The following is a 26,141-nucleotide window of genomic DNA, read 5'->3' on the forward strand; positions in this document are numbered from 1 at the left end:
CACCAACACATCTGCAGTCGCGGTCTCACTGATCCAGGCAGTTGTCCGCCAGGAGTTTGAAAACATGGGTCTTCACACCATCTGCTCGGCCCATCGCCCTGCTCCCCGCCCGGCCCATCGCCCTGATACCCACCCGGCTTCTTCGATTTCGCCCCGTCCCGCATCTTCTTACCCACCACGTTTCCGCAACCCATCTGAGTGGCGCACTGCAGACGACAAGCCTATTTGTTTCCACTGCCATCGAATCGGGCACATTTCTCGGCACTGTCGTAGTCGCTGGAGTTCCCCGATCCGGTCTACTTATACTGCCTACTCTCACCCCTCAGGTGGCCCTTCTCGTCCCTATGCCGCATGCTCCGATAATGCCGCCACTGATTCTCCTGCAACGAACCGCCCCTATTCTCCCAGCCCCAGCCCCAGAACCGCCCCAGCCCCGTCGCTCCTATTCGCCGACTCCCTTCGGGCGCCGCTCCCAGCCGGAAAACTAGACGATACAGCGCCTCGAGGTGACGCTGCATTGCTTCCTACGCCGCCAAATCCTCTACTGACTTTGCCCACTCATCTGAACCTTCTTGACGTGCACGTCGACGGTGTTTCCGTGTCTGCTCTCATAGACACTGGGGCGCATTTGTCCGTAATGAGCGCTGACCTTCGTAACCGGCTCAAGAAAATTATCACGCCCGCCACGACGCCTGTTGTCCGTGTCGCCGATGGCGGAACAGCCCCCGTCATTGGTATGTGTACCGCCCGCGTCTCCTTCGCCGATCGCTCAACAATCGTGCTATTCACAGTCATCGCCCACTGTCCCCACGACATCATCCTCGGCTTAGACTTCCTCTCCGCACATTCTGCTCTCATCGATTGTTCCGCCAGTACTCTCCGCCTTGACCTGCCTGTTCTGGATCCTCCTGAACCACACCCCAGTCGCCTCAGTTCCGCGGACTTCGTTCGCTTGCCACCTTCGGCACTGACCTACGTTGACCTAGTGTCATCCCCACCAGTCCCCGACGGTCACTACATCGCGGCTCCTATGCAAGACGTCCTCCTTACACACGGGATCACAGTACCCCATACAGTTTTATCTATTACGGCGAATTGCGTCTGCCTGCCAGTGGTCAACTTTGGCTTGACGACACAAGTGCTGCCACATGGGATGTCTTTGGCCCAGCTTTGTTCGTTCGAGGATCACTCAGTAGCATCCATTGCAGTAGACGACACTTCATCCGATACTTCTCTACCATCGCAGTCGACAAATTGTTCCATCGCTGACTTACGGAAAATGATTGCACCCGACTTGCCCTCCGAGCACGCTCGTGAACTCTACCGCGTTCTGTTTTCTTACCACGATGTTTTTGACTTTAACGATCGTCCTTTAGCCCAAACTACAGCTGTCAAACATCGCATTAATACCGGCGATGCCCCTCCTATTCATCGCCGCCCGTATCGAGTGTCACCAGCTGAGCGTCAAGTTATTCACGCAGAAGTTCGCAAAATGCTTGCCAAGAACATTATTGAACCGTTATGTAGTCCTTGGGCGTCACCGGTTGTGCTGGTAAAAAAGAAGGATGGCTCATGGCGCTTTTGCGTGGATTATCGGCACCTTAACAGGGTTACCAAAAAGGACGTGTACCCCCTACATCGGATTGATGACGCCCTTGACTGCCTCTACGGTGCTCGCTATTTCTCCTCTATTGACCTTCGCTCCGGCTATTGGCAGATTGCCGTGGACGATCTCGACCGCGAGAAGACTGCCTTTGTGACACCCGACGGTCTTTATCAATTCAAGGTGATGCCGTTCGGCCTATGTAACGCTCCTGCCACTTTTGAACGCATGATGGACTCCCTTCTTCACGGTTTCAAATGGTCCACGTGCTTGTGCTACTTGGACGACGTTATCGTATTCTCCCCAACGTTCGCTACGCACCTCGAGCGCCTCTCAGCAGTCCTGGACGTTTTTCGGCGAGCCGGTCTGCAACTCAACGCATCCAAGTGCCAATTCGGCCGTCGCCAGATTACCGTCCTTGGACATCTCGTTGACGCGAACGGAGTGCAACCGGACCCAGGCAAGATCAATGCTGTTACGCACTTCCCTGTTCCGACGTGTGTCAAGGATGTGCGCAGCTTCATCGGCCTTTGTTCGTACTTCCGCCGTTTCGTGAGGAATTTCGCCGCCATAGCACGACCACTAACCGACCTTTTGAAAAAAGACTCTCCTTTCCAGTGGGGCGATAACGAGGCCTCTGCATTCTCTCATCTAATCGACATTCTCACAACGCCTCCCGTTCTGGCCCATTTCGATCCTTCTGCGCCTACCGAAGTCCGTACTGATGCCAGCGGTCACGGAATTGGAGCAGTACTAGCACAACGCCAGCGTGGCCACGACCGTGTTATCGCTTACGCCAGCAGGCTCCTCTCACCCGCGGAGCGCAACTATTCCATCACTGAGCGTGAGTGTCTGGCCCTAGTTTGGGCGGTTGCGAAATTCCGCCCATACTTATATGGCCGATCCTTTTCCGTTGTCACAGACCATCACGCGCTTTGTTGGTTATGCTCATTGAAAGACCCTTCAGGAAGACTTGGTCGCTGGGCCTTACGCCTCCAAGAATATTCGTTCTCTGTCACCTACAAATCTGGCCGACTACACAAGGACGCTGACTGCCTGTCTCGATACCCGGTAGACGAGCCTGACGACGCCGACAGTAGTACCGCCGACGGCATTTTCTCTGTGTCTGCCTTCGCTAACATCGCCGATGAGCAGTACCGAGATCTATCGCTGCGAGTACTCATCGAGCGTCTGCGCTCTACACCTACCGACGCATCCGTTCGCCGATATGTCCTCCAGGGCGGCATTCTGTACCGAAGGAGCTTTCTCCCTGATGGCCCTGATCTTCTTCTTGTCGTGCCAAAACATCTACGACAGGCTGTGCTCTTTGCGATGCATGACGCACCCACTGCAGGACATCTTGGGGTAACCCGCACGTACGACCGCGTCCGCCGCCGCTTCTATTGGCCTGGTCTCGCTCGCTCCGTTCGACGCTATGTTGCTGCCTGTGATCCCTGCCAGCGTCGGAAGACACCTCAGGTGCTACCTGCCGGTCATCTCCAGCCGCTCACCGTCCCTGTGGAACCGTTCTTTCGTGTTGGATTAGACCTGCTCGGTCCCTTTCCCACGTCATCCTCTGGGAACAAATGGGTAGCCGTCGCGACTGATTACGCCACCCGATACGCTATCACTCGGGCTCTCCCTACCAGCTGCGCCACTGACGTCGCGGACTTTCTCTTGCGTGACATTATCTTGCTTCATGGCGCCCCGCGACAGCTGCTTACTGACCGTGGTCGAAACTTCCTCTCGAAAGTTATCGCTGACATTGTGCGTTCCTGCTCCATTCAACACAAACTGACTACTTCATACCATCCTCAAACCAATGGCCTGACAGAGCGGTTAAACCGTACTCATACCGATATGCTGGCCAAGTACGTTTCCAAGGACCACCACGACTGGGACATTGCCCTTCCTTACGTAACATTTGCGTACAATTCTTCCCGGCACGACACCGCCGGATTTTCTCCCTTTTATCTCCTGTACGGTCGCGAACCTACCTTGCCCCTAGACACGGCACTTCCTCCTGCTGCGGTCTCAACAAGCGAGTATGCGCGCGACGCCATCGCCCTCGCCGACCATGCACGCCAGCTTGCCCGTGCTCGACTTACGGCCTCACAGACCACTCAGCAGTGTCAGTACAACGCCCGCCATCGTGACGTACAGTTTTCACCTGGTGCGCTCGTGCTCCTGTGGTCGCCCTCTCGTCACGTCGGACTTTCAGAGAAACTTCTTTCGCGATACACAGGGCCCTACCGCGTGCTGCGCCAGGTGACGCCTGTGACTTACGAAATTGCTCCTGTGGGCTCCACCTCGTCCTCTCCTGTGGCATCTAGTGATGTCGTACACGTCAGTAGGCTCAAGGCCTACTCCACTGCTTCCGAGTCCGATCTTTAGTCGCTCCGGGACGGCGCTTTTGCAGCCGGGGGTAGTGCTACGGCACAATATGTGCGATCACGAAAGGCCAGCAGTGTGAAGACGACGACGACGATTAGATGCTAGCGCGGGCTGTTGCCTCTTGGCCTAGCGCAGCGTATTTTCCTTGTAAATATATTTGTACATAGCTTTTCGTCTGCGTCATCCTACGTAACAATATATATATATATATATATATATATATATATATATATATATATATATATATATATATATATATATATATATATATATATATATATATATTTATGCTGTGACGCTACAAGAGAACGCTGTTTATTGTGTCTTGTTTATTACAGTCAAGCTCGGCTCATAACACGTTTTTTGTCACCTCAGTTGTGAACCCACAGTAAAAGAACCATGGATATCCAATTTATATGGCGGTTACAAAACACAACTCTCCTTTTCCTTCTTTTGTTCCACTTTGCGTAGGGCTAGCAATGAACGGAGATTTCTAATATTTACGGTCATCTTCTCCGTCAAGGCCGACTGAAGCAAAAAGTACAAAAAAAGAAGGTCTTCATTCGCTCGGTGGTGCACGTGGGTTTCTAAAGCCAATAAAGACATAAAATCTAAGTCGTAACCGCCAAAAGCTTTACAGGCGGCTGTAAAAGCCACTCGTCAGCATGGGACGCACAGTTGGCCGGGCATCTTATATCGAGTATGTCAGACAACGTTTTACAATGGCTTTACGTGTTAAAGGAAAGAAATGAGCACACAGAAAACACACGGCAAAACACGTTACACAAGATGAAAGGCCATTTGTAGCCATCGACGGCTTGTGCTGAGGAGCGAACAAATAAACTCCGTTAACGGAGGTACACTTTGAAAGCATCTGTACAAACATCAAGCACGCTTCGTGTCGCTGCACAGGAGTAACGATTCTCACGCTCGTTGTGCCATATCATGTTGGCGGTTACTGAGAACGTTTTATTGTTTTTTGTTCTTTATTTTGCTCCTTGTGATATTCTCTGCCGTAGAGGAAGGCAAAAATTTCTGCAAACCCTTCGCTCTTCCTCTCCGCGCTTTCACCCTGCCGCATACAGAGAGACAAAAAGAGGACGGTGTAAAATCGAAGTATTGCAAACCAACCAGTGTGGCAGTGTGTGTATTCTTCCCGAAAGGACAAGCTTGGACAAAAGCCTACCGCAGCCTAGAAATGGCTTCTGCACTTCTCATCGTGCCCGGGTGTAATGGCCTCTATTAGCTAGTGATCATTTCCGGATACCATGTGAGCCACGAATTGTCTGCGTTTTAAATGGAAGTTAATCCATGTACCTTTCCGGACTGCTGCATTGTTTCTTTCACGCCTAGCACAGGCTCGCTGTAGTCACTGGAAAGTTAAGAATCCAGCACAAGCTCAGGTCACAAAGCCGCAGTGCATCTACCCTTTGTGCCTCCACACTCTAACACATAGTTCCTTAGAGACGCTGCTATCTATAGAAGTCCACCTCCGCAATGGGGTTTTGAAGTGGGCGAATGTATTTGGTTGGCGCATTTGTACGAATTCTCTTACCTGGACGGCGGTGTATTTGGCATCGAATTCTTTAGTTGCCACCGACTAAAACAGCAAACCTCGTAACACCCAGTGAAGCACATATGCTACACCGAGTTTGATGGTGACTTAAGCATCGGATCCTTAAAGCACATATACTGTGGTACAACGGAGCTTTAATTTCCGGCTAGTTCAGGAAATAAATTACTACTTAACTATTTAGCAAACTTTAGATTTTATCGCCTATTACTATTCAAATTCTTTTTGTACAAATGTACTCTCCTAGGCCAGAAATAAAATGAACTAGCTATAATTGTTCTTGATGTGGAACTGTATTTGGTCACCGCTAGGATTGTAAGAACAACTTATGAGTTTCAAAAATAAAATAAAATTCTGGGGTTTTGCGTGTCAAAACCAGGATTCACTTATAAAGCACGCCGTAGTGAGGGAGCCCGGATTAATTTTGACCTGCTGGGGATTTTAATGCGTGCGCAATGCACTGTGCAAGGCCATTTTTATATTTTACCCCGATTAAAATCGAGCAGAGATTTAAACCCACATTCTCGGGCTTAGTAGTGCGACGCCAAAGCTACTACACCACCACAGCGGGTCGACAACTTACAATATATGTGCTAATAAACAACTACACCGCGACAGAAACACAAAGGGCAAGAACGAAGTGAACGCAATGTCCTCTCCTTTTTCAACGCTATAGTTTAATAATGAGTTAACGCCAACTCACCCGGCTTTCGGCTTTTAAGTTCTAATACATTGCGTTTACGAGAAAAGCAGTTCCCGGCATCGTAAGAGCGCCTCACTGCGCCTTTTTATTCAATATATGATCGTGACGCAAGTAGGAATATAATACCACTGTCAAAAGTCGTACATCGTGTCGCTGTTCGTTCGACAAATTCGCCCTCAGTCGCAATTCACCGCAAATGTCACAACAAATTAGAGTTCTTCACGCAACAGGATTGAAGCCGTGTGGTCCTCGATACAGTACGACGGCCGCTAAATTGAGCTTACCACACCGCTCGCAGTGCTATGCTCTCGCAAGAAGGAGAGCGTGATGAACTGCCAGGGGACTACGTAATGACGCGAAACACGAGAGAGTTAAAAATAGCACTTCCCAGTGAAAGCTACGCGGCTTATTTATACGACTGCTTCTCATCTACAAGTTCGCTGCACTCTACAAAACAAACATAACAAAGCAAAAAAAAAACTTACAAAGCAATATTTTTGTGTGCTTTGTTGAGTTCACTACAGTGAGCGAAAATGTTTTTTTTTTTTCGTCACTCACACATATTCAAACTTGCCGAATTCAGAAACCAATAAGCGTCTTGCTGTGACCAAGTTCGTGCGCTTATACAAGAACCTGGTGCAGGCATTCATCCGTATGCCTGCAGTCGCAGCGAGGAAATTCCGCTCTATTTGGATGTTGGACGTGCCGACTGTGATTGCTGATAAAGGACAAGGTGTATGACCACCTTTTTCAGAGCTACGCTTGCCGAAACGTTGCATGAAAAGATTAACAAAATGCAGGTGCTGATATCGTATATACTATAAAACCATGAAGATTACATATGTACAGGCTTGTCCACTCTTAGGGTGAACACGGCTCACCGCGCCCGCGCTCCGCGGGGCGCCAGTGCGTCCGGCGCGGCGGCGCATCGAAGCGAAGCAGCGCAGGCGCACACGGACCCAGGGGAGGTGCCTCGCGTCGTCTGCTACACCGCTGGAGCGCATCGCCGCTTGCTTTGCTGTACACTACGCTAGACCCAGGTGACTGAGTGCCCGAGGTGGTATTGCAGGGAAGCGCACTTCACTAACTTTAGCATTTTCCAGCGGGTTCCGTCTACAGCTTGTGAACAGCCTGCTTAATCAATATACATAAACAAAAGCAAGCTTCTCACCACATAAGTCACTTAGCATGTTTTTCATATGTGATGAGGGTAAAAATAGTCATTTTTTCGAGCTCTTTATTAGGCTGGGGCCCTCTTATTTTACTTTCACAGCACTTGGTGTAGTGCATACCGAGAAACCTATTAGGCGCGCTCTTGGTTGGAGTCATCATGTGATGAGCCTAGCGCGCCGTTTCGCGCATGTCTTGATGCTAGAACGAATGTGCTTAATTGACTTAAGAAAACGACCGAAACCCGCTATAAATTTCGCAGAAAGTTAGAGAGCGATTGTTAAATCAAGCATCATCATGTTTGCCATGGATTTTACCATTAAGGAGGGCAATACTATTACTTCGACAACAACTAAGAAGTGATATCCGCTGTTTCGCACTCTCTTATTGACGCTATAATGTCGCTGGTAGGAGAGCATGGAGTGCTTGCGCAATGTAAAAAAGTGCTCTCCTCGGCATAGCAACTGATTTGGCGCCCATTTTACTCCCCCTTTTCATCGTTCTACATCCTATAAAAAAAAAACTAAATTCATTTTTGCTGTCACAGCTTGTGTAAAATCACCGAAGTGGTGCCGGTCCTCTGACGGCTACCTGATGCGAGATGTTGCATTCTCATTTGAGGAACCGTCGGTCAATTATTTGATTACATTGATTAGGTGAACTAAAACATATGGCGCCGACGTTTTTGTGTTTTTTTTTTCTCCTTGGAATCAATGCACGCCGCATGCGAATGCTGTTTCCGTCCGTTTCGAATAGGTAATTAAAAAGGGAAATCTATAATCTACATGTCTGTTTTCTAGTTTAAATTACGTCTCGCCGGATAATTAAGTCGTTATTCGCTTCTATTTCATTTCAGTACTTCCTCAGAATGGGCCAAATGCATATTCTCACTAGCATATAATAATTTGCTAATTGTGCGGTATACGTCCCGAAGCGACACATGGAGTTACGCCATAGAGGTGGGCATCGGATACATTTGGAGATTAGGAGGAGTTTATTTCTTTTTTGGGGGGGTGGGGGAGGTAGGCGGGGGTGGGCTGGGCTGAGTAGGTAAAACCCAAATATGAATACGGCACAGGAACCCTTGCCGCGGACAAGCGATGCTGTTGCCGTCGTGGGGAAGTGGCCGGTCCGTGTGTTGGACGAAGGCGGCCACGACATTTAAACCGACGGTCATGAGGCCGGCATGGTGTCGTCTGCCCACAGCATGCCGGTGGTCGGCAAACGGACTCGCCGTTTGTAAACGCTAAGCCCGGCGCAAGCCAGATTGCTTTGTCAAGGCCAGTCTAATTTTTGTCTGACCAAGGGCGTCAGCCCGATCAACTGCTGAGCCCCCCCCCCCCTTTTTTTTTCGAAGGTCATGCTACCCCATCCTAGCTTAATATGATGATGCGGTGCAGCCAACGACTACTCAACTGGGTGACTGGCCACTCAGGAGTTACAGATTCTGGGATAACTGGCCAAATCGAAAGACACCAGAGGTGCTTCCATTAAACGCATTTCCGTCGACTTGCATGATGAATCGCATTTTGTTCGGTTGCTGGTTGCCATGGCACTTCGGCAATAAAAACGCTTAACAGTGCAGGATAATTTCATTTCCCCGGTGTGCTTTGGAAACTAGCCATGTCGCGGGTACTGGAAAAAGAAAGACGACGCACTGTAGATCTGTGCCTACAAAACTATTCTCAACGCGTTATATCGGAGATGACAAAAAGGCCACTGAAAATTGTAAATAGAATCGTCTAGGCTTAAAAGTAGGATGGAAGAATCGCGGATGCTCCCCGTAAACCCGGCAAAGAGTGACCATTGTTGCAGCGGCTGCTGCAAACCCGACCTCCACCATTGGAGAAATTAAGAACAGCTTCAGGCTGAATGACGTCCCTGACACGACTATCAAGCGTCGCCTCTAGGCCCCAGCTTAATTAATAACGCGAAGAAAATGACTGTATTTTTACCCTCATCACCTATAAAAAACATGCTAAGTGATTTATGTGGTGAGATTCTTGTTTCTGTTTATGTATATTGATTAAGCAGGCTGTTCACATGCTGTAGACGGAACCAGCTGGAAAATGCTTCAGTTAGTGAAGTATGCCTTCCCGCAATGCCGCCTCGGTCACTCAGTCACTAGCGAAGTGTACAGCAAAGCAAGAGGCGGTGCGCGCCAGCGCTGTAGCAGACGATGCGAAGCACCTCCCCTGGGTCCGTGTGCGCCTGCGCTGCTTCGCTTCGATGCGCCGCCGCACCGGACGCACTGGCGCCCCGCGGAGCGCGGCCACGGTGAGCCGTGTTCACCCTAAGAGTGGACGAGCCTGTACTTCAAGCGGATGTTTAGTGTTAGATGGGAGTACTCTGAATCTCTGAACCGAGAGCTCGGGTGCTGCCTTTTTCGCATTCCTAAATGCTTCCCTTAACATGATAGTGACCAGTGTCACAATTATTAAAGATGCAAAGGCAAGAATAGCCCATACTATCGATGTTCACTCGGGCGCAACACGGTACTCTGGAACAGAACCATTTGTTAAAACCAAATATGTCACATTCAATGATTCTCTCCGCATAGAAAGAATTCAAAAGGCTCGGAAATCGTTTTACGGCACTCACTGCTCCAAACGTATGAGCTCGCATTCGCAAGTCCCACAGAAAAACACTAAAGAGCAACCGCACTGCCTCCAGAAACAACGCAGAGAAAAAAAAAACACCTGGCTGCGATCTCTGACACCAACGAATTTTTTTTCAAAGAAATATTTCGAGAGGCACCATTATCTTTAGCGGCGGTCACAGCAGGATACGCCATGACAGATGACATCGTCGCTTTGTCGCAGCGGCGACGGAAACGCAGTGGCCCCAACCACCTGCAATAACCTCCGCAAGTGAAATGCTATACGTATATGCGATTGCGCTAACGCGAATTGGGCATCACCTCGTGCGGTAACACGAAGGACTAAAGGAATTCCGGGCTAAATACCGTGCTAATGTGGTGACGTGATTAGAAGACTGACACCTGCCACTTGATTATGTTAAAAGGGCCGCTAAGGGGTTGAGCATTCGAAGTTTACATAGTGCGACATACTTAGCCCGATCTCTCTTCCCCCTACCCAGTTTCCCAAATAGACATCGATCCGACATTTCTATTTGATATTCTCCCTCTCTTTCACCTCATCGCTGGGAGCGTCTTCAAGCATGTCAGCTTTAGTTTTTCCTCCATAATATGTACTGATCTGAAACGTTATTGCACTACAACAAGGAGCGTGTGAGTCCAGCATATGTCGCTACAGAATAAGGGCTCAAAATGACAAGTAATGGCTATCCGCCGCTTCCAACCGTACGTTGACAAATTGTTAGCGAAAATGGATGATAAGACTCTGTAAGATGTCCCCCCTCCCCCCTCCCCCAAGAAGAAGGAAAGACATTGTGCAAATGGGCTCTTAATTACACAAGTTAGCGTTTGATGAACCCATCGAGTAAGTAGCTTGGGCATATAATTTATGTTTTGCTACTTTACGTAAGGAATTCTTTCTTGCTTGTTTATATTAACAGTTTCTTTCCTCGCCGATACGATCTATGAATAATCTATTTAAAATATGTGAGGAACGACAAGTAAAAAAAAATACTTTTTTAGCGAGTGTATATATATATACACTACCTCACGATTTAAAGAGCGATTAAAGATTAAGAAGAGCTTAAATTAAGAAGATTAAAGGAGCGATGTGCATATAAATAACGCATCTTGGCTCAAAATAATTGGTGTTTACTTACTTAGGGTATGCATTAAATAATAACAAGAGCACAAATGCGTTTATTTATCTATTTATTTATTTACAAAGACCTTGCACGTGCCTGTAGGAGCATGACGTAAGGGGGTCTAAACGGAAACAGTACTATAAGAGCTCGCAAACATATTATGTAGCAAGTGGCACTTATACATTTCTAATACAAAGCATTCAAACGCAAGTGATACACCACGCTTTCAAAATGTAACTGATGCGCAGTACAAACCTGAATGCAACTGAGAAATACCAATGAAAAGCATTAAGTCGGTAAACAGATTAAAAGGCTGTTATTGAACTGTGACTACTGACTTGGCTGCGGAAGGAATCATGGTTTATTAAGGAAGCGGTAGTATCGGGCAAACCGTTCCACAGAGAACTGGCACGTGCCAGCGCAGAGCTGTTGAAGGTTAATGTATGACCGAAGATGCGCGAGTAACTGAAATTGTTATGGAGGCATTTCGACGCGCGCAAAGGCCTTCCGAGAGGTAGTGGAGACAGCCTATTACCATAAACGTACTTGTGGAACAAACAGAGAAGTTACATGCAACGGCGAGCTTCAAGTGAAAGGATGTCATAATTCTGTTTACTCACGGTTACGCTAGAGAATAGTTAGAATCGCAAGAAATAGAACGTGCTGCTCTGTTCTGTATGGCTGCTAGCATATTGATTAGACATTTTCGATGAGGCGACCACACAGGGCTTGCAAGTTCTAGTTGAGGCCGGACAAATGTTGCATATGCAAACTTGCGGATGCTTGTTGGGGCGGTTTTCGTAAATACCCCAAAGTTAGTGAGGCTTTGGAGCAAATGGCGGTGACGTGGGATGCCCAGGAAAGGTTAGGAGCAACGTGACCTCCTACATATGTATATGAAGGTGCTTCCGAGACCTGAGAGTAGTTTAGGAAGTAGGTGAATTGACATGCTTACGGCTGAAAGTGATAGTGTTACATTTAGATTCGTTAAGATGCATTTGCGAGGTACTACACCCACCAGAAACAATTTTTGAGGTCATTTTGAAATGCAATGAGGTTTTCGATAGAATTCATGGTATGGTAAATTATGCAGTCGTCAGCAAAAAGACGGATGCAGGAAGATATATTAGTAGGCAGGTCGTTGATGTATATCAGAAATAGTAAGGGTCCTAAAACGCTGCCTTGTAGGACACCGGAAGTGACATAGCAAGGGGGTGTATACGAAATGTTAACAACTGTGAACTGCTGGCGAAGCATTCGTGTGAGCGGCTGCGACACGATATTATCGGACAGAATTCAGAGTCCACACTGTGCGAATCGATTGAAATATATTTTTCTGCAAACACATAAATATATAAACGCCACTATACCGGCCCTCTCACCGTCTGTTTCCGGGCTCCACGTTATTTTTGTAGAATCTGGACATGTCTTCCTTCACCTATGGTAGTGCATCTTCAGCAAAGCGGTCACGTTTTACAAGCTCTTGAAGTTTTGAAAGCCAATCGAGGAGCAGATCAAATATTCAGGCCACACAAAACGCACCTCTCTAGCAGGGTTACTTGAAGAGGGTGGTCTAACGTGGGGCGGTAGTGCCTCAGGTGGCGCCCATTGCAAAGCCGGCTTCCTACGATGTGCACTTCCGAGTACGTGAAGCGCCTTAAGTTGACACAATTACCTTATACGTGCTATGCAGGTGCGTCTTTATATAGATGTTGCAAACAAATAGCGGCGTTGACACCACTTTTGAAGACACGGCAATTCGGCCAATGCAGATCTCATGATTCACATTCACCTCACGTGAGAAGAACTGCAACTTTCTTCTCAACGACTTCACGTTGCCGAACCCAGACGACAATCGTTGTTAGCGAGCGAAAGCGATGTTGCACAGTGGTCTCAAAATGTCCGCGCAGTTTGTGTAGTTCCCAGTATAGCTTTGCAGTCCCTTTAACGTCAGCAGTCCAATGTTTGCATTTTTGATGCTACCAAACCGTCCCACCGTTTAAGTTGAACCATGCGAGGAATTCAGATTCTTTGTGTGCGTGTACGCGCGTGTGTGTGCGTGCGTGTAACCATTAGGGCACCGCAAAGATAATACTTCTGGCACGATGAACACGAAACGATTTTTTTAGAGCCACAATTACCAAAAATAAAGGCTTCCGCGTAAGCTATAGCACACGCGGAGCTTGTAAATGAGTGATAATTAAAAAAAATAGAAAATGCTCATACTGTTATCGATAATCAAATGGGCCATTTAGGCGACCTAATGAGCCGCGATAGCGATTATTTTCCTAGAAATTGGAATGAAGCACAACCAAGTGAACCCTTCTTACTAATATTTCAGCTCACTCGTTATATTTACCTTGCATCGCTTAGGCATCTCGGGCAATTGGCTTCCAAGTAATTTGATGCCTGCGAAAAAGAAAAAGGTAAGAGACAAGCTATTATTTCTCGTCCTCTTTCTGCTCTGGCGAAACTTTCTTTTTTTCTTTCTGCATTTATGACCTGTTCCCAAGCCTGCAAAGTATATTCTTCGTAGATACGACACACCAGGGTGGACGTGTTACTCTGGTCGCAAGTAATTTTGTTTTGTCATCTTCTGCGAAAATTCTCTTAGCTTTATGCCAGAAACAGTGGTCTTGAAAACGAAATTTATTCAACGTACTTTTAGAGGGCAGGAATAACATCTTCCTTATAGACCGTTTTATGCAAAGACAAAATTGTGCGAAGCAAAATTAACTGTAACATGTCGCTCCGCGAGTACTCTTCTGCGTGACCTAGTCCTCTGCATCCAGTGCCAGCAACATCATATGTCTCCAAATCGCTAATACGCTATTAATCAGCACCCCCGCGTCGCCACCACAGGCCGTTACAGTGGCGAAGAAAATTAGACGGCATTCCAAACAAAATGACATGAGCGCATGCTTCACAGTTTACCTGAGTGTTACTGAAATCTGTCAAGCACAACCTGGTTTGGTCAACGTAATTTTACGTTACACTTTAGCGACAGAAAGGAAGAAAGGTGCACCGCTTACTAACAAATCAAGTGTATTATATGGAAGTGGAAATTCTTACAGTGATGCAAGAAGAAATTAGTTAAAATCGAGAACAGAAAAATAGTTCACCGGTAGCGTATCTTAGCAACATTCTTGTTCGGTAATTGTGCTCGTGGGAAAAGTATTCATTATTTTCTTTTCGAATCCTGCATCGTTCCAGCAACCTTCGATAAAATTAACTTGCTAGACAGCGGAGCTCTTGTTTCCTTTCTGTTTTTAAATGCGTAAGCATTTCAATGCCTACCCAACGAAGAAACCCGTCCGTGCGTCACATGTGACGATCACTTTCAAGATAAGGACCGCAGCAGCAAGCTAATTGACCTTCGTGATGCCTCTCACTTCAACGCGAACTAAGCGGCGGGAGCGCAATGCACACGAAGCTATCAGCTCTCGGCGCACTCTGTCCCCATCGCAGATCGCTTTCAAGATAGGACACGTGCGGCCACGCCATATGCAGCCGCCGCCGGAGAATATGATTGATCACGGTTCGTAATGGCTCAACGCGGATTAATACAGCGCTAAAGAGCGATAACGGCTTATAATTACTAGAATGTTATCAGCGCACCTAGTGCCGCCACCTGCAGCAGTTTTGCTGCCTCATCAACCCACCTTCCACCACAGGCCGTAGCTGTTCCTGTCGCCGCATTGCTGTTGTTTATGCTGGTCGGAAGTGTCATATAACATTAATAATGGCACCAGGCTGCGTGATGAGCAAGTGGCACAGTGCTCGTGCGTACTTGAACAACTCACAGCGGAGTTTCTGCATGAATCTTTTTGCATTAGATGTGTGTTTAGCAAAAAAAATTAAGCCTTCGTAGCTGCATTCTTGCATTATACCTCGCCCTTTCGTTCATATCTTGTGTTTGCGGGGGACAGCGGGTTAGGCGACAGATTTTTACAGATGCAGATTTATTTGACGACAAAATTTACCAATTAAAATCGAACCGATGCACAAATATAAATTAAATGTACGTTCACGGACACATGCGCCGGAAAATGCTTAAGGTAGATTAGAACACCATCTCATCAAAACAGGATTTTCCCTTGTGCTTAACAGTCTTCCTCCTTGATGGTGGTGAGGCTGCTAGAGGGAATAGCCTGGCAGACCTGGTTGGCAATGGCTCCATCTTAGCGTCACTTTCCGAGTCAAATTAGTCAACATGAATTATTCAGAGCCGTCGCTAGCATAAATGTGAGAAGAAATCACTTCGCATTCACAGTCCTTCTAGTATGAGCAGCTGTTGTACACGTTCGTGAGGAAATCCCAAGTCCTGCGATGATGGGCTCTGTAAACCAGCCTGTTTCAAGAAATGCACATTCATTTGTACAAAACGGAAGTCTACAGGATATAACACATTATAACTAGTCAAATAAGTATTCACTTATTCACTCTTCTAAGGCTGATGCGTTGATAACATCCTCGAGAAGTCCTGAATAAACTTACGACACTGGTATTTTTCAGGGCACACACCATGAGGAGAAGGAAAAGACTTCTGCTGCGTGTAGCCGCTCTGCCACTGACACGTTGGTATTTGCGCAAATAAGGCAAGGCAATAGGTAACCTGTAAACAAATGTGAAGGAACAATGCCACCGGCAAACAAATAAAACTTGATGAGCGTCCCCCATTATATATAACATGAGCGTAGTACAGAAAGCACAAAATACCATTCGAGACATGAAGATGAACAGAAGCAGTTTCCTGTTTTCCCGCGGGCTGTCAGAAAAATGTCTTTGGGAGGAGCTTTCCACTCTTACAAAGCCTATGGCTGCAGCAGCCAGACCATTTGCTGAGACCTTCCTTATTTTTTTTATTGCATAGTGTGGGCTCCCCCAGAACTGGTAACGTAGCATCGAGCTAGCGTTCTTTTCTTTCGTCACAGTATTTGAACTTAAGGGGCCCTATATACACATATATAACAATGACAAACACAGCGAGTTCATGCGTACTAGGCACTTGCTCTGCGCTTGGGTACAACTGCACAAAAAACATTTGCAAGCCTGTATAACAAAGCAAAAGCAGTAGAGAAGCTTAATGAATAAATGTGGTGGACTGGACAAGGTAAAAAAAACGATTCATGATCTACTGAGTAAAAAGACAGAGGCAAGGAAGCATCATAGAGGACACGAGCACTGTCAAAAAAAGCGCACTGTATCAGTAGCAAAACAGAAAAGAAAAAGTGAATATGTATTCCTGAAAGACAGGCATACTGTTTCCAAATATGTGTGCTCCCTGCTACCGACCACCTTTCCGCTGTCTTCGCCAACATTGCTGCGGTCTCTGTTTCCAACAGGCATATCCTTGAGAAGCTTCAGATTCCCTTCGATATGTCTGACACGCGTTTGTATGTATTTCGAACAACGTTCAAACTCCCGATCACAACACGCCGCATACATATATTTAGATCCCATTCATACAGGGAGCGTCCATAAACATGCATGTTCGATCGCAGAAAAAGCGAACCGTTCCAAGACGAAACTGAGCGCTCGAAAAGTATCATACTCGATGCTTTGGAACACCCACGCTTTTGTCGCAATGCAAATGTTGCATATTACGAAACCCAACTGAAGCTTTACTGTTGAAAACTTTTTGGCAAGCAATTCGAAGTACCGTGAGCATGTATTTGACAGATAATATTCTCGCAGATGGCGTTGGACGGTAAACACAAAGCAATAATGGAACGTGTCGGCATTCAATCATAACCACGCCAACCAATCATATTTATCCTTACCCACTGTTCGTTTCTCCTGTAGCTTCAACCGATGCATAATATTATGCGTTGTAAGAGTTGCATCGTTTCAAGTTACATCGGTGGGAGTAAACATTCACAGTTGCCAACGGAGCAACTCCTAACGTGAAGGAAACTTCATTCATTCTAATGCTGGCGTCGTCGCTTAATTGGTAAAGCATTTCACGCTACAGGCGGAGGTTATGGGTTCAGCTTCCACCTGTGGCAGGACGTCGTTCTTTGAATTTTAATTTTCTTTCTGTTTAACAATTCGGCATTTCAATAAAAGACACAGGTAATCTTCTTTATGTTTCATTGCCTGCTGCCTCATAATCTTGTTAAATGTCACTTTGAACGATGTTGGTATATTAACTAAGCCGGTTGTTCCTTTCTTATAGACCTACAAAAATAGATCCCTGCGCACGCCCAAGTTAATAAATTGAAATAAAGCATTTAAAAAATATGCAACAGAAGACAGATTGCGTAAATACATACTTTAAGCATACTGAAATGTGGCAAACTACGTACATGCATGCGACGCCCACATTTCGTTCCCACACAGTGGTGTCACAACACGCAGGTTCAACAGCAAACAGACGTTGAAATTTACTTTTCGCACTGCCCAGCATCCAAGTGCACATTCCAAGAAGTGTGGTAAAATGCTAAAATTACAAAAAAAATAAGTAATGCATTGACAAATTGTGGAAGCAGCAATAGGCGTGCTCAGTATTAGGGCAGTGTCTTGGTAGCCCGGCGATTAAGTTCAGCCTGCTGGCCAGCGCCACAAACAATTTGCTACATCGTAGCTTTTCGCACAACGAGCTATTGCCCTAAGTGATATGCGCTTTATACGTAAATATTTCCAACTGACATCTACGTAGCACACTGAGACAGGGCGAAAAAAGGTCGCTATCCAAGGTGAATGCTTTTCAGTAAGGATTCTTTATATCTCTCCCCAACTGTCCAGATGAGCGGTCAGATATATTATTCTCAGGTCTATGCTTAATTTCAACATTGATGCCATTAACGGGCAGAACTCTTCAAGCCATTTGTATATGTTAGGGTTTGCGCAACCTGCTTCGTCGTCCTTAAAGAGGCCCAGAAACTGTTTCTTTAACTCGTCATAGAATGATATCACTATTAAATTACGTAGCCTGAGAAATCTCCTGCAGCAAATATTTTTCAAATTGTTCAAGCACAAGCAAAGTTAGAGAGAGAGAAGTGGTTCTGAGTGAGAGAGGGAACGGTTGGCACTATCTTCTGCAACCCTTCAGGGAGCACGGCTCAGCGCCAAAGTTATACATCGATATCGGACTGATGAGCAACTTCCTCCATTTTTTCCTTTTTTCACTAGTTTTTCACTAGGGGAGACGGCAAGGGGACACAAGGGAGCAATGCCCCCCTGGTACTGTCCGAAGTTTGAACGTTTCAGCGGCGAGACGGCTCGTGGCGACACCCCGTGGCGGCTGCGGTGTCTACACTACGCCTTTCATCAAGTTCAAGTTCAAGTTTATTCTTCTTCTAGTACAGACTAGAAACGTCCTCCCGGGCTAAAAGCTGCCGTCAGCAGCTTGACTGGACCCAGGAGGCGTTATACATGGCAACGCGATAACAATAACTTTTTAGTACAAAAAACGTAAGTAGAAGTTTACTAAACATAAACTAAACATAAAATTGGAAAAAAACTGAGTTACATGCTTATGAATGGATATGTAAAAAAAGATGCCTTTTTTATACAAGTAAACAAATAGGCAAACAAGAAAAAACATAGACATTTATATGCATCGTTATACATGAATATATGTGCTATAGGTTAACGAAATACATCTTCAACTCTTTACGAGAGAATTTATTAGCGTGAACATGATTATTTAGCATTTTCGGCAAATTGTGTTTAATAGATTGCAACTTATACTCGGTGCGAAAGCGCGGTACAAGCCAAGGTTCAGGATTTCTTAAATGCACAGGTATGTCATGGTGCTGCAAGGTCGCTAGTGATGTAAGAAAATCTCTCCATTCTTTCCTTGCAAAATAAAATATTTGTAAAAGACGATATTCGTAGTATCGATCTACCCATATGATTTGGTATGTTTGCGATAATGTTTTTGTTGTTGATCGGGCTTCAATATTAGCAATGTGTCGGAAAAGTGTCTTTTGTAATGTAACTATATCTCGGTGGCCAAGCGCAGCAGACGCAAATTTGTGCAGCTGTCGTGCGTGGGCCGGCGGTGCAAATGATGGAATGGTTTTCCTCTCTTTTTGAGAACGCACACACTCATATTTCTAACTTATTTAACTCAAGTCAGCAATAAATGCGTTACCGAGGCTGTTCTCGCGATCACGAAATCATCTAATAGTTGTTGTGGGCTTCGCTGCTTGTGATGACGCTGCATGATAACATTGCCAAGGAGACAGCAAGCGATGTTTCCACTGCTATTAAAACAAGATTGCGAATTCTCTGCTGCATGCAGTGCAATAATATTTGGCTCACATGTTCACAAGAGCATCGTTACTGAATCGGCAACATTCTCCTATTATGTTCGAAAAGTGTTTCAGGGCCCCTTTAGCAAGCTCGGCTGTTCTTTGGCTTCTTCGCTCATTCGCGTGAGTCTATTGCCTTCCCCGTATTTAAAGACTGAGCCCGGATCGAAGGCTTTCCTCGACCACACTACACTTAGTGAAAAGTGGCGTCGCTTCTTAAGCATAGTCAATACGGGTCTTCACTAACGGGCTTCGACTATTGCCGCCACAGAGAACTGCTTCGCAAACACGTCTCCACACCAGTGTGCCAGAGTAGGAACTGATAGCTGCTGGTGGTTAGGAAATCTCAAAACGCGCAACCGCCGATAAGATCCCCCCTCTTATCTCCCCCCGCACTTGGAACGAACCGAGCACTTTAGTTGAGAGGCGGCTCTGCTCTCTAATTTTTAAGATAAACTGAAAGTTTCTTTTTTTTTCACAAGTACAGCATCGAGGCGTAGGTGCCAAGGCATCAGGCAGACAGGCGCAAAGGAGAGGCGTTGAGAGCTTTCAAAGGCACAGGGACAAGCGAAGGACAGAGAAGGGAAGGAGGGGCGTGAGAACGCTTCAAGCGTGAATCTCGGGACGCTTCAATAAGGTTGCTGATTGAATTTCTCAGACTTCAGATTGTACAGTGAGCGCCTGGATGTGATCTGCTGAGAGTTATTGCTATTACCTTCATGGATGGTGCACAGTAAGCTGTAAGCAGCATGAATCTGTGCGAGCAGCAGCAAGATGCCAACGGCGCACCACACGGCACTGTCAGAAAGATTTTGCGCACGAGCACGCTTATGACAGCTTATTAACAAAAGATCAAATATGTATAAAAAACTCTGAATCATCCTCATAGTCTTGATGAGCAGCAAGTAAAGACATGACTGACCAGAACAGACCGGATATGTAAAAATGCAGTAATTCAAAGCACTTTTGTTCCTTTGGTGAATGTAGAAAACTTGAATGAAATATAATACGGGTATCATGCATAGTGAAGCAATAATTTCCGAGTTGTTTTTCTGTAATCGTAAAGTGTTATTTGACTGTAGTATATTTGTCTTCTTTGATATTGTTACACTTAGTTATTTTCATAACATAGACTATTCGTTGCATCATTAGACATTTTCCTTTAGTTTTGTCTATGTACTTGCTCGATATCGTATCAAGAGGAGTTAAATACGGACGTGCCTTAGCTTTCCTAGGTGATAGGCAAATAATGACAGATTGATTGTATGTTTTTTTTTTCAGTAACGAGTACTGGGCGTACCAAAAGGTTCTGGTTCCAAATGGTACATCGGTCGGCCTCTCACTCTCTCGCATGCTTTGTTAAGCCTTCTACTGCATGGCGTGGCAAAAATCAGTGCATTTAACGGTTTGAAATGTAACAGCAAAATAGACAAAACAACGACAAAGCTCCACTAATGCGCGGCGTGGAGTTTACTCCTTCCTGTTTACCGGTGGGACTTACCGTATGCTAAATAATTAGTGTTTCTATTTTTTGTTGCCTGTTTTCTAACACAAAGAAAACCAGATGAACATGAATGCTTCTTATGTTAAGCATTTGAACGTCCGACCACGATACCTAAATTCGTAGACGAGCGCATTAGAAAGCGCCTTCGTCTGTCTTAAAAAAAAAAATATCTACGTATGCGAAGTGGGCTCGCAACGGCTCCAACTGCTCTTGTTGAAGCCCTCGGGGTACTATTCACTGTCCGGTGAGGCATAACATGCACGTGTATTGCCGGAAGCGAAACCGACTGCAGCAAAAGAAAAACCCCTGGTGCCAGTTCAAACTTCAAAGCGCCGCAGGGCCTTCATCAAAGTTGGGGAAGTAAGGCACCGTGGTGAGACACAATGATTGTTTCTTCGTTTGATTTCGGTTTCCTCACCTTTGCCTTCTCGTTTCGGCACCATTTTTCTTTGCAGGGGCGCCCGCTGTTTGTATTGCAAGTATGCTCCTCAACTCCCGCCGCAAGACCCTTAATTATACTAACGTGAGACACACAGTGTAAACCGGGCTTGATTGGGAAAATGAAACAAAAAAAATGTGCCTGGATCGTTTGCGAAGAAATAAAAAAAAATAAAGAACAAGTTGTTGCGTACTCGTGTGATAATAAAGGAAGTTATTCTGCACGCAAATATATACACGTAATTTGTTATGATAGTTTAATGGCGAAATCGCTTGCGGGCTAGGAGGATGTAAAACCGCGTAATGAGGCAGTTCTCGTCGACACTGATGAATATTTTTTCCACAGAGGTTTATACTTCCTGGATTGTTTCTGTAGTGTTACATTATATGAATTCCGAGAACATATTGCAAAGGCTATGGTCTCAGAAGGTTTGTAGCGGGTAATACTGTATACCGATAATTGCGCAGAACAAAAACCCACATTTCTATTTCTTGTATTTCAAATACCTTTTTTTTTTAATTCGAGCTTATCTGTTTTAAATATATGAGACTGAATTTGTAGTCATGATCAAAACCCAGAAGATCTTGCATTGACCCGCATCGACCATCTAGGTGCTCCTGTCTAAATACATGTAAAAGGAGGATTCGTTTCTGTACCAGATTTGACGAGGTTTGTTGCACCTAAAGGAAAACCTTAAAATCTAGTGACATTTGGTTTCGAATGTTTGGATGAAATCGTCAATATATTATTAAAAATTGACAAAAACCGAAAATTCTCACAATACGAAACTGTGAAGTTTAGAACTCTCTAACGCAGCAGGGACAAAAGATATCACAATACTGTGAATTGCATTTGATAGTGCATCTAAAACGGACAAAATTGCTATGTTACGCGTGAAAGTCAAATGATTCATTGATATGAAAACATAGCGTTTGCACAACCCTTGTACATAACGCAACAAGTTCACGTAAGATATAAATTGACTATCGAATGTGTCCACTTTGAATGATCTAATAGATGCCTTTACAGAACCGCGATATCTGTTCCTGATGGAGAGCTAATAATTTATAAACTTCACGCGTCTATTTTTTTTCAAACTTGTGAATTCTTTAACATTCTTTTTCAAAAATTCAAGTGTTAAGTCAATATTCCACTTCCAAAAATCACTAAAATTTAGCTTTCTCTTATAAATGAAACAATTTTTATTAAAATCAGACCTGGTGTTATCTCAGAAACGCCTTTTTGCGTTTTACATGTGTCTGAACAGGTCACATCGGAGTTTGGCCGAGCTAAAGCTTCCTCTTAAGCATTGAACATCGCCCTACCGCTCTATTAGATGTTTGACTAAGTCTTGTGCAAAATGTCATTCGTCGTGCTTAGCTTATCTTAAATTGTGCACCCGCATTTTTTGCTCGGATCCCAAATGCGGGCACACTTCCCGACTACGTGATCATCTTGGCCTCTGTTAAGAACGACCCGATGACGTGCAAGTTTTGTCTTCCAGTTGCGACAGCAGCGGCAACCTTGTCTCGGAATGCCACCGTTACGCTCTAGCATCGTCGCCATTGTGACTAAACTGGCTCGGCGGACCAACTATTGTTACTGAGCCCACGGCAACGTCTACTGAGACCCCTTCCCACGCGCCGACCAAGACGCAAGACAATGGTCAGCTGGCGGGCACGCTGCGGGGGTCAGCTCGGGGAATAAAATGCCCCTACGGTGCCTGGTCGTCAACTCGCCTACGGTGCCTCTTCAATTCACCTACAGTGCCTTGTCAACTCGCCTATGGTGCCTGGACGGCCGTTTCTGTCTCCTGTGTATCGGGGGAGGACCGAGTGTTTATAAACCGCTGTCGTGCGGCTGCTCAGGACACTCTCTCTCAAGCAGTCAAGTTAGACTGATGTACTTTCCGAAGCAGTCATGTTAGACTGATGTACTTTTTCTCGCAGTCATGCTAGACTAATGTAGATACTGTAAATAAACCCATATTCCTCGTTCTCGATGAGAAGCAGTCCTTCCATTCATCAACGTCCTCAGCGTGGATAAGTTGGACGACGGCATGGGCCAGCTACCTTCTAATTCATGCCGGACTCCAATCTTGACAACTGGTTACGAGCGATGGGATTAAGCCCCCAATCCTGACTCCTCCCGACGACGAAGTCGGTAGGTACGGTTAACTAGGGTCCAAGTGGATAGGCTGGAAAAAATACTCTCCGGATATTCATCACCAACACATACAGCGTTTTGGTCGCCCCATTAGAGCTGAGCTCGCAAATTTCGGGCACTTGATTGCACAGTGAAATGACTGGAAATCTGGTCATTCGCATGCATTCGCCCAAAAAAACCTTCATCGGTCAGCTGCAAGAGTGCCAATGAAGCACCATTTTTGGTCACATGTTCTTTTTCGTGTGCGCATCGCGGTGGCTCAGAGCCTGGTCATGACGTTCTGCCACTGAGCGCCAGGTCACTGGTTCAAATCCTCCGTGGCGACCAAGAAACAGTTGGGACGAGATGTAAGAAAAAAATAACATTAGTGCCCGGTGCTATTTGAGCACGTTAAGTAACCCCACGTGTTCGCAATTATGCCGGCGAAAATCCGCAACGAAAAGAAAAATGACATAGGGAAATCGACAGAAAGTTATTCCACGGTTTTCGCACTGTGCAATCACAAGCGAATGCTTTCCGATTAGCTCGGCTGTCATTTCCCAAACGATATATTAGAGTCAGTTCAAAGGTGACCCTTAAGTATTAACAAAATGTCACTAGCGCATGGTATACTTCTTTTTTATGGGAGCGGTGAGAACAAAACATGGTGTGATTACACACGTGGGAAATACTGTTACGTGGCAGAAAAGAAGGGGGTGAAAATTAAAGCGGTTGAAATTTTCGCAAGATTTCTGTACAAATAGAGAAATGGCCCCTGTCCAGCGATGCTTCATCGTTATTTAAAATATCGATTCGCTTTGATATACAAATGCCTTAAGAACGTTGGCTATCTTGATCCTGCCAATATACAGGAAAAAAAAATACCGCTTATATTATTAATATTATTTCGTTTCCTCGGTTCAGAGTATCGGATTTCATCCTGCAAATGCTACCTTTAAACTTTATTTCAGTAGTTTGCTCTGGGCTCTGTGGTACAGGTAAGGCAAGCAGACATATTGCCTACTCAACAACTCAGCTCAACAACTCAGCCTTGCATTTCGTCGAGAAAAAGCGCTGAGGGCCCAGGGATGTATGTCATTTTCTCTCGAGGAAATTCTAGTGAATAGAACAGTCGAAATGCCTAGCTGCCCGAGAAAGTAAATAAATATTTTACGCTCCTGTGCAGAGCCCCTTTATTTGGAAATCTTGAACCTCCCCTCCCACCTAGCCATTTGTGAAGGAGCGCCTTAGTTATTTGGCGGAGTGGAACGTATGGTGTAGCCTAAATGACTAAGAGCAGGCCTGTTACATAAGAGGAAACAAGAGACCAGCGCGAAATACTGACACAAGCGATGACGCAACTCCTATAAAGTGAGAGCTGGTAATGTAACAGTTGCTTTCTAATAGATTCCCATCTGCACTGCGACAAAAGACGATGACTACGAAGCTTTGGCGCTAAAAAAATGGTCGTGTGCCCTCTCCTCATTTTTGTTGCTAATGACGACGTCCAATTTCCCACGCATAAAAGTGCACTGTCATCTCCTGGAAGCTTCCTCAAAGCGGGTGAAAAATGGCAAAGGCTTATAAAACCCAATAGGTGAACAGCCCACTCGTCATCCCGGCCAACGCAGTGGCTGCATATCCAAGTCAACAGACTGGAGAGAGCTAGTACAAAACCTTATAAAGGCCGGCATTTCGAAACCGCTTTCGGTTCTCCGTAGTACTAGGCAGGGAACTTCCAACTACGAGCTTTCTCATGTGTGTTCTTATTTTCAGGGATATTCTCATCGATCCACCTATGCGTTGCCACTGCTGGTTTCAGCAATGGCTATAAATGAAGTAGCCCAGATGAAAAAAAAAATAGATACGACATGCTTGTACATAAGACGACAGCAAAGGCGCGACGCTGACAAGTAATATTCGATTCCTTTCTGGCTCCTTGGCACAACTAAGCCGGAGTCCAAACTTTTTTACCCTAAGAAAGCCGGCGTGTAAATGCACTAAAAATACAGTAACAAAGGTAAGATACACTGACATACCAGGCGTACGCCGCTTCAATTATGAGCAATCAAGTAGCCTTTCGCGTTCTTTCTTTCATTTCTGGGAACACAATGGTCATATTTGTTCCAGGTGGAGACGAGATATCGTTAATAACGTAAAACTATCGTTACATGGAAATTATTCCGTTCTTTTCTATTCCTTTATTTATTCTTTTATATATTCAGGAGTGCAGATTTTTGGGCTAGTTGGTTCGTTGCATCGACTGAAGTCATAGCGCTGGACTGACACGGACTAGAAAGATGACAAGACGTGCGCTAACTGTCAACTGAAGTTTATTTCTGAAAAGCATGGTACTTATACCGGCTCAAACGAGCGGAAATTTTCCAGCAATTCTCGCAGCATTTTCCAGATAGCCCTTTCTGCTTTCTGTTCTTTCTGCTAAGAGTAATCGGCGGAGCGCTGACCCAGTTGGCGCATTCTTTTGCAATCAAGCTTGCTTCTACAATTGCCCTCGTACCGTTATCTGTATTTCTAAACACGACTACACAATCCTTAAACAGTGGTTTACACCCGCAATCACCACAATGCACGGAGACATTTGCATCTC

The 26,141-nt window shown here is 45.6% G+C and overlaps 1 long non-coding RNA gene across 1 annotated transcript in view; it reads right to left on the bottom strand.

Moving 5' to 3' along the window:
- Positions 1-15,698: 15,698 nt before the first annotated feature.
- Positions 15,699-26,141, bottom strand: part of LOC139059305 (uncharacterized) — a 152,439-nt gene continuing 141,996 nt past the window's right edge. Inside the window, exon 3 of the long non-coding RNA XR_011514056.1 lies at positions 15,699-15,799. This is a non-coding gene — a long non-coding RNA (uncharacterized lncRNA). The remainder of the gene's footprint in view (positions 15,800-26,141) is intronic.

Source organism: Dermacentor albipictus, chromosome 4, assembly GCF_038994185.2.
Source record: "Dermacentor albipictus isolate Rhodes 1998 colony chromosome 4, USDA_Dalb.pri_finalv2, whole genome shotgun sequence".
Classification (NCBI taxonomy): domain Eukaryota; kingdom Metazoa; phylum Arthropoda; class Arachnida; order Ixodida; family Ixodidae; genus Dermacentor; species Dermacentor albipictus.